This window comes from Lissotriton vulgaris, chromosome 9 (assembly GCF_964263255.1).
Source record: "Lissotriton vulgaris chromosome 9, aLisVul1.2, whole genome shotgun sequence".
Classification (NCBI taxonomy): domain Eukaryota; kingdom Metazoa; phylum Chordata; class Amphibia; order Caudata; family Salamandridae; genus Lissotriton; species Lissotriton vulgaris.
In genome coordinates this window covers 87,100,063-87,114,722 of record NC_141697.1, presented here as the reverse complement: position 1 = coordinate 87,114,722, position 14,660 = coordinate 87,100,063, and the positions used below count along the sequence as shown (strand labels likewise).

The window sequence follows — 14,660 nt, the reverse complement described above, 5'->3', positions numbered from 1 at the left end:
CTACTGAGACTTTGCGACATATTTTTAATATCTCGAATGCCCGACCAAATGTTATCCTGGGCGATTTTGCGGCCCACGAATTTTGTCCCTTATGTACTGCTCTTCCGGACCTCGATATCCCTATTCATTCCCGGATTACTACTTTTAACATTACCCCTGGAGACCTATGTTTTATAATGACATGTGATCCTAAAGCTATCACCGAATGTATTAGGCTAAAGATACAAGCTGCAACTTCTTTTTCAGCTCATCAACGATTGCTGTGTTTGAAGAGACTTCCGAACTCGTGTCTCTCTGTTAAAAACAATATGACATGTAAACGTTTATTAGTTGCCCCTAGTTATTATCGTTCCATGTTATTGCCATCTGGATGGCTCTTTTCTTGCGGGAATTCATCCTGGCCTTATATTCCTGCAAATATTTCTGGTGGCCCATGTGCCATCACTAGATTGAGTTTATTAATGTTTTCCTCACATCCTAATTCACATTCCCGTATGGTACGTGATTCAATGTCATTGCATGAGGACTGTGATTCCTCTGTCCATCTTTACTCTAAATCGGAATATCTTGGTTTAGCTTTTTCTATTATTGGAGTCCCTGCGTTGGCCGTTTACAATGCCAAAACAATCGGCAAGATGGCCTGCTGGATGGTTAAGTCCATCAATCAAACCTCTACTGTTTTATCTGATCTGTTATTAGATGCCCAAGGCGAACGTAGAGCTATTTTACAGAATCGCGCTGCTATTGATTATCTTTTGCTAAAACATGGACATGAATGTTCTGATTTTGAAGGTCTATGCTGTTTTAATTTGTCCGACCATTCTAAATCAATCCAAGCCCATATTGACAAACTACACGACTTGACTGCAGAAATTAGACAACACATAGATCAGGGTTTCTTTGACTGGCTCTTTAATTGGTTACCTGACCTACATTCTTTGCGACAGATTTTAGGGGGAGTTATCGTTGCCATTTGTGTTTTAATAGCTATTTGTTGCTTTATTCAGTGCATTCCTTCCCTGCTTCAATTTTGTAGACTTAGTAAGAGACATAGATCAGTTAATTTTGTTTCCTATTATTCTTCTACTGATGTGAGTTCTATTTAGTTTGTGGTTTATAGACTGGAGTCAAGGGGTGTAATGTAATGGCTGCCCTTTTTTGGCTCCTTTAAGAGGGAGAATGATGGAGAGTGACTCCAGTCTATCACCCCCATAGCATAGGGATTAGGACTATAAACAGGATCCCTGCCTTTTATATAGTAGAGTATTTTCGTGTCCTTTTCCTTAGTGTAGGGCTTATGAATCTAAGTTAGGGGATAGATACATAAGTATTAATCATGATTTGCCCATTTGCTAAAGTGTTAGGATATTTTCCATGGAGTTGCGCATATTGCGGGCCCTGTAGGCCTTAAACGAGACAGACTTCATCTTGCTCTCTGCCTGGTAGCTTGAGAGGCCTTCTAGGTCAAGTGTAGTGTTTTAGTTTCAAGCTGTTGTTCGCTTGGAGAGAACCGGCTCAGGCTGGCCCTTATCGAAGGAATGTATTTTTCTCCACTCCGAAGACACAACTTCAGGCCGGCCGGCTGGGAACGTGTCCTTGGTACGGGGAGGTACAAGAATTTGGTGGGCGGCAGGTGGCTGACCGTAACTTTCCATGAAGGAACGGGCTTTGATATTAGCGAAGGTATTAGTCAGTCGTCAGTCAGTCCGTAGGCGGCATCTAGCCGTTAGCATCTCTGCCATTAATTATTCCATGGCGGACAGTCGCCATCTTTGAAGTCCGAGAAAGATTTAAGATCGAAACTCTCTGAAAAAGACTGAAGGAGTATTAGCGCGGAGCGCACTGAAACAGAGAGAGAGAGAGAGACGGTAGTTAATAACCAGCAAGGTTCCAGTGGCCTGGAGGGAAGCAGACGAGGTTGAGCCTAGCGGTGCAGACGTGTACTTGTGACGGCTGGGGTGTGACTGCGAGGCGAGCCAGGACACAGAGACGAGAAGGGAACCTAGATGACTGCCGAGTCCCGACTTCACGTTAACAAGGTGATCTCCGCCCTTTCTTTAATGAGCGCGCATTCTAACCTTTACCTTTTCTTTGCAGAAATTATGTTGCATAGTATTGTGATGTATGTTCATTGTCAATAAATACCCTAGTTCTTAGTGAACTACTGTGTGCCTGGTATTCTTGTTCAATCCTGGTAAACAGCATTCCTAGGCGATTTCCATTTATATGAATGGACGAGTAATCCCACTCAGGTAAGAGGTGATCACATAAATAGGGAATAACGTGGACCTTCGATGCCAAGGATAGTAGGCACATTAAACTATTTGGAAACCATACCAAATCCTATTATTATAGTTTTATCCCAAGTAGACAAAGGAGAAATTGTTCCGATAAGTGCTCATAGGAATGTGGTCGTCGTTGATATGCGGCGTTAGTGAGAACGTTGGGTAGGATTACCAGCGTGTATACCCACAGGATTGTGGCTTGCATAAGTGAGAGCGTCAAGGGGGATGACTGGCGTGTAGGTTTGCCGGATTGCGAACCGTTTGGAAAGGAGAGCATTGGGTTCTGCAGGCCCATGTGTAGACGCACCGGATTGTGTGTCATATCTGCCCTGGGGTAGATCAGTCTGGGTCGGAGTGGCCGCGAGACTAACTGATGTGAATAAGATATTGTAGAAAATCCATGCATGTGTATTGCTATTTTCCCCATCCTTAGGTACGACCTGTATATACATATATCTATCCATATCCATTGTGAATACGTTCTAAGGAGGGAGGCGAGTACGTTTTGGCTGGGTTATCGGGGCCCCTAGGGGCTGATCCCATCTAAGCGGAAAATCCGGCCATTACAGACCCCCTCTTTCTTTGCTGCTGCAGCAGCGAGTTAAGTGCCCTTTATGTTACTACTTTGTGGTGGTTAATGGTGATAAGGGCGGTGGTTGTTAACGAAGCGGCAGCGTGTCTTAGACCTTATTGTTCCTGTGGTATTATTTATGCCCTCGCATTTATTTGTTGTGAATGTTCCTGTGGTATTGTTTATGCCGATGTAAATGTTCCCGTGGTATTGTTTATGCCGGTGGCACGAGTCGTAAGAGCGGGACGGAACGGTAGGGGGCGGTGGAGCAGGAGGAGACAGACGCGAGTCTCTCGCGCTCAGGAGGCAGTCGAGTTCGGCCCCCACACGCGACGCACATGCGCGAGGAGCCGACTTTCACTTTGCAATACCGGCTCCTCGCACATCGCGCGTCTTTGGACTGCATCAATCCTGGTCTCACCGAACGCTTACCGGAGCGTGTCCGGATCAGAGCCAGTCTCTAGGGGAGCTTGTGTATGCATAAAGGGGTCTCCTTCCACCTCGAATTTGGCCTCACAGAGTGTTGGACTTTAGGACCTACAGTGTGTGTGTGTGTGTTAGAGGTACCCCTGGGCTGCTCCCCCCCTTTAGAAGTTCCTCCTCACCTCCCTGCTTTAGAGCTATGGCGTACTACGCCGAGGAGGACAACCAATGGGTAGAATACAACGAGTATGAAGAGTATGAGCCACAAGAAGAACAATTGGAGGAAAATTTGGTGGAGGCCCTGGATACCCATGTCCAAGAATCATTCTGGACGAACAGCGTGGCTGAGACCCTGACGCTGCAACACTTCGCTGCTTAGCGCTTCGCGCTTTTAATCACCGCATTTATTTTATTTTTTGTGTTTTTACTTTACCCTGTTTTTAATAGGGACTCCCGGCCCTCACTGCACATAATTGGCTCCCGCACCGCTACTTAGCGGGTCTGGGTTTCCGTGGGTTCTTAGCTCGCCGTTATTTGCATAGGCGCCATCTTGGGTGAGGACGCGCCGTCCTAGAGACGCCAGACCGAGCGCTCTAGCCTTGCGGCCCTCCTCCGCCCGCCCTACTTAAGCTCTGCTCTAGCGCGCAGCGTTGACGCGCAGCGGGTCGCGCCTTCTCTGCGCCTGAGTCGCGCCAGAGTCCTGCCCGTCAGCGCTGAGAAAGCGCTAGGGCAGGGCTCAACTCTTGGTTGGTGCGTATAGCTGTTCTGCTCAGTTCTGCTGCTGCCATGTACTCTAGATCCGACCTATATCATTTCCGGCCTACCCCTGCCCCTTGCTCGTCCCACTCTATTTTCCCCTTGCATGGCCCCTTCAGATGTCCTGACTGCTCTTTTACGCTTCCACCACCTACCCCTATCCCTACTCTCTGTCCTGCCCCCTGCGTGTCATCAGAGCCTACAACCTTTAAGGTCTATCATCTTAATGTTAGATCATTGGTTAAACACCACCTTGATATCCATGATTTACTTGATGAGTCCCCTGACATTCTTTTTATGTCCGAAACATGGCTCCATAACGACGCATCAGTAGCTATTAATTCTGCACTCCCCTCAGAGTATACTATCTATACCCTCAATCGTGACTCTAGAGGGGGCGGCATCGCTGCCGCTATTAAAACTATATATCCATGCACATGGAAGGCTATGGATATTGCAGGATGCGAAAGCGCCTACTTTTCAGTTTCTGTTAATCCGCATTTTTCTTTCTCCGGTCTACTTATTTACCGGCCCCCTGGCCCAGATGCTGCCTTCAGAGCTGCCCTTCCCGATGTGGTTAGTTCTTTGGCCCTGAAAACTGCAAATTTTAATATTATTGGGGACCTCAATTTGCATTTTGACTCTCCCTGTCCCTCGGCGGCCAGCAGTACATGTGCTGACTTGGAGGCTCTCCAACTTTTTCAATTAGTTCAACATAATACGCACATTGGTGGTCATATTCTAGATCCTTTTTTTACTTCCATAACATCGGCCAAAGTATTGCCCCCTAGACCTATGGCCTGGACAGACCACCATCTAATTGAATGCCATCTGTTACTTGAGGATCTTCCTGCAGTCGCCTCTACTCCCGCCATTCTCAGGCGCCCTTGGAAAAAGTTAAAACTCAATGATTTTCATCAGCTGCTAGACGAAGTCCCTTTGGCCCCTTTTACAGATGTGGAATCCGGTTACAACTTTTATTGTAGCTGGCTTACCAATGCGCTAGACAAGCTTATTCCTCTCACCCTGTCCAAACAACAGCGCACTCATTCCAGCCCCTGGTATGATGACACTCTTCGGCTACAAAAAAAATCATGTAAACAAGCCGAAAGATTGTGGCGCAAGTCATATGACCCGGTCAAGAAAGCCTTGTACCGCGCCACCACCAAGAAATATCACAGAGCTATTTGTAGGGCCCGAGCCTCCCACTTCTCTCGTGAGTTCAATGCTAGTAACAACCCCAGCAAACTTATCTTTAAAGCATTGAAAGACCTTGCCACCTGCAGAACCTCTACCACTGTGATCTGCTCTTCCTCCCATTGTGAGGATTTGGCAACTTTTTTTGTTGACAAAGTGGAAGGTATTTATCGCGCCTTTCCCAATCCTACTGACCCTCGACAGAGTACCACAGCTACCTCTAAAACCTCTATGTCATTATCCCATCTCTCAGAGCTTTCCATGGAGGAGTTTGATAAACTCGTTATCAGAGTGAAATCAGGCTCTCCTAAAGACCCCCTGCGGCCTGCACAATTCAGAGATTCCTCTCCCTTTTGCCTCCCTCCTCTTCGTGAACTTATCAATCTGTCCTTGACTTCGGGTTCGGTACCCCTTGCCTGGAAACAGGCGCAGGTGGTCCCTATTCTGAAGAAACCTGCTCTGGACCCCAAAAAAGCAGAAAACTACCGCCCCATTTCGCTCCTCCCGTGGGCTGCCAAATTGACTGAGGCTCATGTCAATACCATTCTAGCAAACCATCTCCATTCTGCGAACATTTTAGATCCTACGCAGAATGGCTTTAGGCCCGGTCACAGTACTGAGACTGCGCTCCTGTACATGGCTGAACACCTCCGCATGTTGGTGGATTCTGGTCACACGGCGGCACTTGTGCTTCTCGATCTAAGTGCCGCCTTTGACACTGTCTCCCATGACATCCTACTCCAACGTCTGGTTGAGGCTGGGGTGGACAAGTTGGCTCTTGATTGGTTCAGATCTTTTCTATCTGATCGCTCCTTCAGGGTCACTACTCCCCCCTTCGAATCCAAACCACATGTGATTGCCCAGGGAGTTCCTCAGGGATCGGCTTTAAGCCCCACCATATTTAACCTTTATGTCCAGCCGCTAGCTGATGTCGCCATGCGTGGGAACCTTTCCATTGTGTCCTACGCAGACGACACTCAGCTGGCGGTTGCACTTAGTGGGGCTTCCGATCTCGAGGCAGCCAAGTTCCGCGAGGGACTTATATCCGTGGCCCAGTGGATGAATGACAATTTCCTGCAATTGAACGCTAAGAAAACCGAGGTGCTCATTGTGGGAAAACAAATTCATCTGTGGGGCGATAGCTGGTGGCCTCAAGAGCTCGGCTCCACTCCTACCCCCGTTACTGAAGTAAAAAACCTCGGGGTGTGGTTTGACTCCCAGTTGAGTTTTTCCACCCATACAAAAAAGACTGCTGCATCTTGCTTTGGGATTTTGCGTCAGCTTCGGTCCACTTTTAAATTTTTTGACGCTCCCACCCGCCAACTTATCGTGCAAGCCATGATCTTGTCCAAATTGGACTACGCCAGCTCCCTTTTTCTTGGAGTCAACCAGGCTGAGCTCTCCCGCCTCCAACGCGTTCAGAACGCTGCCGCCAGGGCTCTGGTTGGCTTGCCCAAATTTTGCTCAGCCAGGAGAACTATCTATAACCTCCATTGGCTCCCAGTGGCACAGAGAATTAAATTTAAAACTTTGATTTTGACATTTAAAATCCTTAAATTCTCTTCCCCTCCTATTCTCCAGCAACTTATCTCTCCCTACGTGCCTACTCGCACTCTGAGGTCCTCTGCTCTACATCTTGCCACAATTCCTCGTTTCAAGAGATCCAGGGTTGGCGGACGTTCCTTTCAAGTCCTTGCTGCTAAGCTATGGAATTCCTTGCCTGTCCATATCCGGGCCATCGAGGGGCTCCTCGCTTTTAGGAAGGCGGTAAAAACCTTCCTTTTCCCCTTGGCGCCTTAGCTCTGTTGTTGTTGTGTTTTCTTCGGTTCGGTCCCTTGGCTTTTGTCCTCGCGCCAGGACGCCCCTTTGCTGGGGCAGCTGCGCGCGTAATAAATCCAGTTAACATAACATAACATAACAAGGGCGGTTAATAAAGCACTGATCAAGGCTCTCAAGCCTTCTACTAAACCCCTTCAGAAATATGGCAAGAGAAAGTTTAAGTCAGCCCGCAAGGGTGATACCTCTACTCACTCCTCGGCCCAGGTGTTAGCACAGATGGCCAGGAATGTCATGAAGGATCATGGCTCAATGGCGAACGATACGTCTGGGGATTCTTCCCCGACCCCACCTGACACCTCTGATTCTGAGGTGGACTCGGTGGCTTCCAGAAAGAAATCTAAGAAGGTGAAACACACTGCTTACAAAGCAGATGATAGTCAGGCGCCAAGGAACCTTCTTTTTGATCCTAATAGTATTGTGCACCCTAGGTCCACAGAATGGGTGCCGTGCCCGGAAGTGTCGCATTATGTGGGTAACAACCTGCGACAAGGTTTCGACTGAGATCTGAATGCCCCAGGCCATCCTTGACAGGGAAGGTGGCAGATACGCTGGACTTGGATCCCACGATGGCGGCCTTTATGAGGAAGTTTGCGAAGGATCCTAAAAAGGGGCTGGATAGGGCCTGGCGGGGGTGTCAGGACAAAATGTTGGATGTCGCTGGACCCCTCACGAAGATTCTGGACGCAGAAGTTAAGGCAAAGGATAAAACTGTACCACTGGATGTGTCAGAGGTCCTAGAATGGGCACAACGTGCCATGTGCTTCTTGGGGAATGCGAATGTGGCCCCGTCTACGGAGCGGAGACGCTCTTTTCTTATGAGAATCGATTCCCAACTGGCGGAAATGGCCCCTTCCGAACCAGGCTCCCTGGCTAATGGTATGCTTTTTGGGGACAAATTTGTTAAAGAAATGGGCAAGTACGTTGCCACCTTCTCCGCGCTGGACAAGCGCAATCAAACATCAAGAGCGTGTTCCACACTGGTGTTTTTGATAGGACGGGACGCCCAGGAGGTCGAGGGTCCGGCCGAGGTTATGCACAGACCTCGCGTCGAGCAGATCAGAGAGGCAGAGGCAACCAACGCTCCAATTTCTACCCCTCCCGCGATACAGGAGGTCGAGGCAAAGGACAGAGGGGAACCTATCGTGGACAGCAGAATAATTCAGGAGACAACTCCTATTCAGGTACGACTTCTATGTTCATCAGAACATATGGTGGGAGGCAGACTGTCTCTTTTTCTCCACAGGTGGCGCATGCTCACGAACGACCCTTGGGTGTTACAGACAGTACAGGGATTTCACATGGAGTTCTATGCCTCCCCGGAACAGCGGCAGAGGCCGAATCCCCTTCATTTTTCCCAGACAGAGCAGAGTTTCATCGACGCAGAGATATGCTCCTTGCTCCAGAAGGGAGCGATTGTGGAATCCACCCCACACGACCTGGGCTTCATAAGCACCGTCTTTGTGGTCCCCAAAAAGGACCAAGGGTATCGGCTGGTGTTGAACCTCAGAGAGTTCAACGGCTGGGTTGTGTATCGACACTTCAAAATGGAAGGTATACACCTCCTGCGCGAGATCCTCTTGGAACAGGATTGGATGGTACGCCTGGACTTAAAAGACGCCTACCTGGCAGTGTCCATTTATCCCCCGCACCGGCGGTTCCTACAGTTTCAGTGGCGCAACCGGTGGTTCGAGTTTTCCGCCATGCCCTTTGGACTGTCATCCGCCCCGTGGTGTTTCACCAAGTTGATGAAACCCATCGTGCAGAGGTTGAGGGAAAGGGGCGTTCGCCTCATTATTTACCTCGACGACATACTAATTTTAGGACGGTCGCCGGAGATGGTGTCACTCCATCTGTCATGGACGATCCAACTCCTTCAGGACTTGGGCTTCCTTCTGAATTTACAGAAGTCCATCTTGAGACCTTCTCAAGTGATGGAGTTCCTGGGGTTCCAGGTCGACTCAGTGAAAGCTCAGTTGCTATTGCCCCTCAAGAAGAGAGTGGCGATCAGAAAGGAGTTGAGGAGAGCGCTTGCCTCTCCGACAATCTCCCTGAGGACTTTGGCGCGCCTGGTAGGGCTTCTAGCTTCTTCTATCCAGGCGATTATTCCGGGCCCTTTACATTACTGGGGTTGAAAGCGTTGCACTTGCGCAAGGGTCTGACTTATGCCCAACAAGTTTCCCTTTCGACAGAGGCTCGTACGGAGATGAACTGGTGGTTAGAGCATATGGATGCGTGGAATGGCAGAGCCATTTTCGCGGCCACCCCGGAGGTGGTGATAGAGTCGGATGCCAGCCGCTGGGGCTGGGGAGCCCGTTGCGGCTCAGTGGAGACGGGAGGTCGTTGGTCCCGCGAAGAGCTGAGTCTCCACATCAATTGCCTGGAACTCCTGGCGGGTTCCTTTGCGATTCGCACTCTGTCTCCTCAGAAAGTTTCATGCTGCATTCTCCTACGCATGGACAATGTGTCCGCGGTGCGATATATAAATCGCCTAGGAGGCACCAGGTCTCGGCTCCTGGCGGAGATAGCCAAGGACTTTTGGCATTATTGCCTGGCCCATCAAATTTCAGTGACGGCAGAGTATATACCGGGGTCCGCCAACGTGACGGCGGATTGGAACTCTCGGTATTTGAGAGATGCCAGCGATTGGAGGTTGCATCCCAGGATTTTCAGGGCATTGAACCACAAATGGGGTCCGTATGTGATGGATCTGTTTGCCTCACGGCTCAACAGACAGTTACCCCAGTTTTACAGCTGGCGTCCGGATCCCTTGGCGATCAGCTCGGACGCCTTCCTTTAGTCATGGACGACGGGCATTCTATATGCGTTTCCTCCATTTATCCTGATCCCGAGGGTTCTGGCTCAGGTTCGGAGGCAGAAGGCGGAGATGGTCTTGATCTCCCCGTGTTGGAAAGCACAAGCGTGGTTCCCGGTAGCAATGAGTCTCACCTGTGCATCACCGGTGCGGATTTCATTGTTTCCGGATCTTCTTACGGACCCGGTGGGTCTTCGCCACCCGTTCGTCCTTCAGGATCAGTTGTCCCTCCTGGCGTGGAGACTTTCCGGCGCCGTTGGCAAGTGCCGGGAGTTTCACAGGACACTCTCTTTTTCTTATCACAGGCATGGGCACCTTCCACCTACAAGCGTTATGAGTCAGCTTGGAGGCGATGGGTTGGTTGGTGTAATGAACGGCAGGGAGATCCTATGGGATCCGATATCACTGTGATAGTGAATTTCTTATCTGAATTGGCGCGGTCAGGAATGGCTTATAGATCGGTGAATAACTTCCGGGCAGCTATTTCGGCGGGACACCCGCATGTTGAGGGCAAACCTGTTGGCGAACACCCCCTGGTGTGTAAGGTAGTGAGGGGGATCCGTTTGGTGAATCCCCCTCAACCCAAGTACAGTGAGCTCTGGGACGTTTCAGTGGTCTTGCGTTTTTTGGCGGCTTGGCCGGCTAATGAGGGTCTGTCTCGCAAACAGCTTTCAGCAAAACTTACGCTTTTGCTCTGTTTGATCTCATGCAGGCGAGTGTCGGATATTCGGGCCTTGGATTTGTCAGGTAGAGTATTCACTCCCACGGGAGTTTCTTTTACGATCTCTAACGATCTTTACGATCTCTAAGCGTACAAAAACACATACAAAATGCATTGCTTATCCTGCATTTCCTCATCACAGTAAATTATGTGTAGTTAAATGTCTGAAGGTATATGAGGATTGTACTAGGGAATTTAGAACTGATTTTGGTCAATTGTTGATTTCATTGCAGAGACCTTTCCGCCCAGTCGCAAGTGCGACTCTGGCCAGGTGGGTTACCTGGTTGTTGAACCTGGCAGGTATCGATACCTCTAAATTTGGGGCTCATTCTGTGAGGGGGGCTATGGCCTCAAAATCTTTTGGTGCCGGTTCTCGGCTTCAGGATATCATGACTGCGGCAGATTGGTCATCTGACTCCACTTTTAAGACGTTTATCATAAGCCTATTGTGGATGTGGCCTCGGTGGTGGTGGAGAAACTTTAAACTAGCATAATCTGAGCCTCCGTGGACTGACATAGAATGAAAAATTGTCTAGCAGACGCGACAAAGAATTTTCAATTCTATTAAGGACACGGAGGCAAGGATTATCCCACCCGGGCTTGCAGAACTGTATTTTCGTGCATTATTGTATGGTTATGTAAAGTATTGTACCCACCCGAATGATTGTTATGGCTTGTTTGTATTTCCAAGTTTGGGAATGGCCATTACGACTTATATTCTTGTTTCAGGGGATCAGCACAAGCAGACTTGAGATGAACAGCCTATGATCTGGGACTGTGTGCAGTTGTACAGGAGGTGACTTCCTCGACGATGGATGCGATAGTTGCCACGTTGGCCTCTGGTCTCGTTGGACTGATGGTGTAATCGCAAAGAAAGAGGAGGTCGTATGGATAAACATGGACAATTATATGTTGGACTTGTTAGTGATTGGTGCAGACTGTTGGAGGGGGTTGTCCTTCCGGGGTCATGCCAGTTTAAAGTTTTTATTGGCTGCTGTATTTGTCAGTAAAGTGAAGAGAAGCATAATCCTCACCTCCGTGTCCTTAATAGAATTGAAAATTCTTTGTCGCGTCTGCTAGACTATTTTTCATTCAGTGGCAAGACTCATTCTTGACCTCCCCAGATGGACCCTCATCACATCACACCACACCACACCTCAAGAAGCTACACTGGCTAATGATCTAGCAGAGATGCCTGTTCAAGATGTTGACCCACACATACAAAGCCCTGTACAACAAAGGACCAGCGTACATCAACAAACGCATGACTTTCCACCAACCAACCAGACACCTAGGATCCGCCTCCCTCTTCCTCACATACACCACCCAATCCACCATGGCAACTGCAGAGGACGCTCCTTCTCACTCCTGGTGGCCAATGCTTGGAGCAACCTTCCCCTGCACCTCAGGAATGTTTCATCGCTTTGGGAATTCAGGAAAGGACTCAAGTCCTGGCTATTTGAATGAACAGATCACCACCTAGCATCTAGAAATTCCAGCGTCTTGAGCCCCTCACAGTGATTTGCCACACTTTTCAAATCCTTGATGGATTGATTGAGAAATATTCTTATATTTATGAAGACCGAGTATGAGCCTGGCAGCAGCATTCTGGATTACCTGTAATCTCTATGTAAAATGACCTGGAATGATTTTTAATGGTCTTTAATTCCAATTCAATTGTGAAGTGAGTTTTTAATAAACATTAAGGAAAAGTAACTTTTATAAAGTTACCTTTTCCCTTACTTAAGTTCCTGACACCAAATTTACATTTACTCTGCCACTTCTACCAGTCAGTAATTAGCATTTGAGTAGTTATGAAAAAGGCGTTAATTGTCTCCCAGGAGGAAACAATAAGCTGACCTGTATGAGCAGAGAGGACTCCTCTGAGCTTCACACAGTATGCAGGTTGAGGGCTGTGAGCATCCTTTTTGACTTTGTAGAGTCAAATCCTGTGTGAGTGCCAAAGCCTGCTTGATAGGTCTGCTTGGGTTACATATAACACTTTATAGTGTACTTGAAAGTCAGAGAGCAGGATACTGTAACTATACTTGGGTATCCATAGTCTTTTTGCTGAAGGATCTACATTGTGCCACCATATCTCTGTCTGTAGATTTTTATATATAACACTGAGGGCAGCCTCATATAACACCTGGGGCCCGGTCAAACACGATTACTGACTGTCATTGTCACTTTCTGCTTCTTTGTGTTATTTCTACTTAAAAATTTGAAAATTAATATCTCTCTTCGCCCTTATTGGATGTTTGTCATTTTGTTTATTACATCGTATTCTATTTTTCTAATTCCATTTGGAACTTTATTGTTTTGCATTTTGACTTTATTGCTGTCTTGGTACTGCAAAAGTACTTTACACATTGTCATGCGTTAAGCCTGTGTGCTCAGTGCCACGACTACTAGGGTGTTGAGTTCAGGTTAATTGAGTAAATATAAGGGTTCACTCTGACAAGGACTATGATTATTCCTTGAGGTGGGTAATCACCCACTGCAGATAAAATCCAGTTTCTTACAATTAGATTTTTTGTTTAAATTCAAAACCGTGCAAAATGCAAAGCATCAGTATCAATATTTCTGCCTTGATGTGCATGCAATAACAAGAGCAGAAAGTTCAGCTCCCCAAAGCCTCCTAAATTTCATTATCATAAGCTGAAAAAATCTCATGTGATATATCTTGTCACCATTATTAATGAAATTGGGGTCCCGGACTATCTCTGAAACGTTAAGGTGTTGAAGCCAGAGCTTACATTTTTAAAGATCTTTTATCAGAAAGAGTAGCCCACATGACTCCTGAAGGACTTTATTTAAGTGTGTTTTTAGAAATAATACATTAACTGTTCAATCATTCTATAATGTCCCAAACCCATATTTAAAAATAGGGACATACAAGTAGGTGCAGTGTCTCGTGTACTCGTGCTGTCTTTATCAGATTTCTTCTTCTGCTTTACTTACTTAAAAAAATGTAAGAAAAAGATAATTCAGAAATCAAAGACATTTTCACAGGCCACATTCAATCCTTGTGAACACGTCATGTATAGATGTTCTCAGCGTATACAATGAACAAAGTCAACCTTTTTGACTTTTTTTCAAAAAGCCACTGAATTTGTATGAGAATACTAAAAGTCAGAAGACTAGAGTAATGATTGTCGTAATTAACCATGACATGAGGATATTGGGAATGAGTGTACATTTTTGGGAAAATCAAGCTTTAGCATTTGAAAACATTCTCTCCTTGGCTTACAGTGTTGGTAAATGTTCTCTAGTACCTTGTGTAGCTGATATTCTGACTGCTCCTAGAACAAAACTGAAGCAATTTTCTGCCCATCTATGAACAAATGTGTATCAATTTCTTTCATCCCAAAGTGGATTTTGCCAATTTTAAATTCATCCTGTTGGGTAAAGCTGTCTACCAGTCACAGAGCGCTGTAGTCCAATCGTAGTTTGGTGAAGCAAAATGATATTATGTGCATATGTCAGATAAGTTATGTGTCTGCCTGCTAGCTGTGGTGGCAATAAGTGAATATCTGCCAATACAGAATTGAGATTCACCATCAAGAGGTTAAGAGTACTGGGGCATACATGACCCCTAATTGAAATCATTTAGGGACATATGTTTCCTGCCTCCACATAAATTCTGACTCACAGATCACAATTATATTTTATGATCTATATTAGTACTTAATTGATCCCCCACGTTTGTTGTCTGGCCTTTAAAATGTCTTGGTCTACTCTACTGAATTCAGTAGAGTGGGTTGGCTAACACATGCTGAGCACCAAATGTTGATATCTTTCTCTACCTTATGCACCATTAATCGGTATCCCCAGACGTAGGTCCCGTGTTCACTATGCCAATGGAACCAAGCTGCACCCAACTGAAGAGCCCTAGTCCAGGAGAAAACGGTCCTGGGTTTCTTCCAGTTCAGGGAGGACCTGTCCTGGCTGTTCAGGCTGGACTGTTCCTATTGGAGCAGGGTCAAGACTGATTTGCATATGGCTGAGTCCAAACTGAGGTGGAATGGTGGGAAAATGATGGGTTCGAATGCT

General features: G+C 47.1%; 1 pseudogene; it reads left to right on the top strand.

The window, feature by feature from the left end:
* The first annotated feature begins 7,320 nt into the window (after window positions 1-7,320).
* On the top strand, window positions 7,321-10,920 carry LOC147689649 (uncharacterized; annotated as a pseudogene).
* The last annotated feature ends 3,740 nt before the right edge of the window (window positions 10,921-14,660 follow it).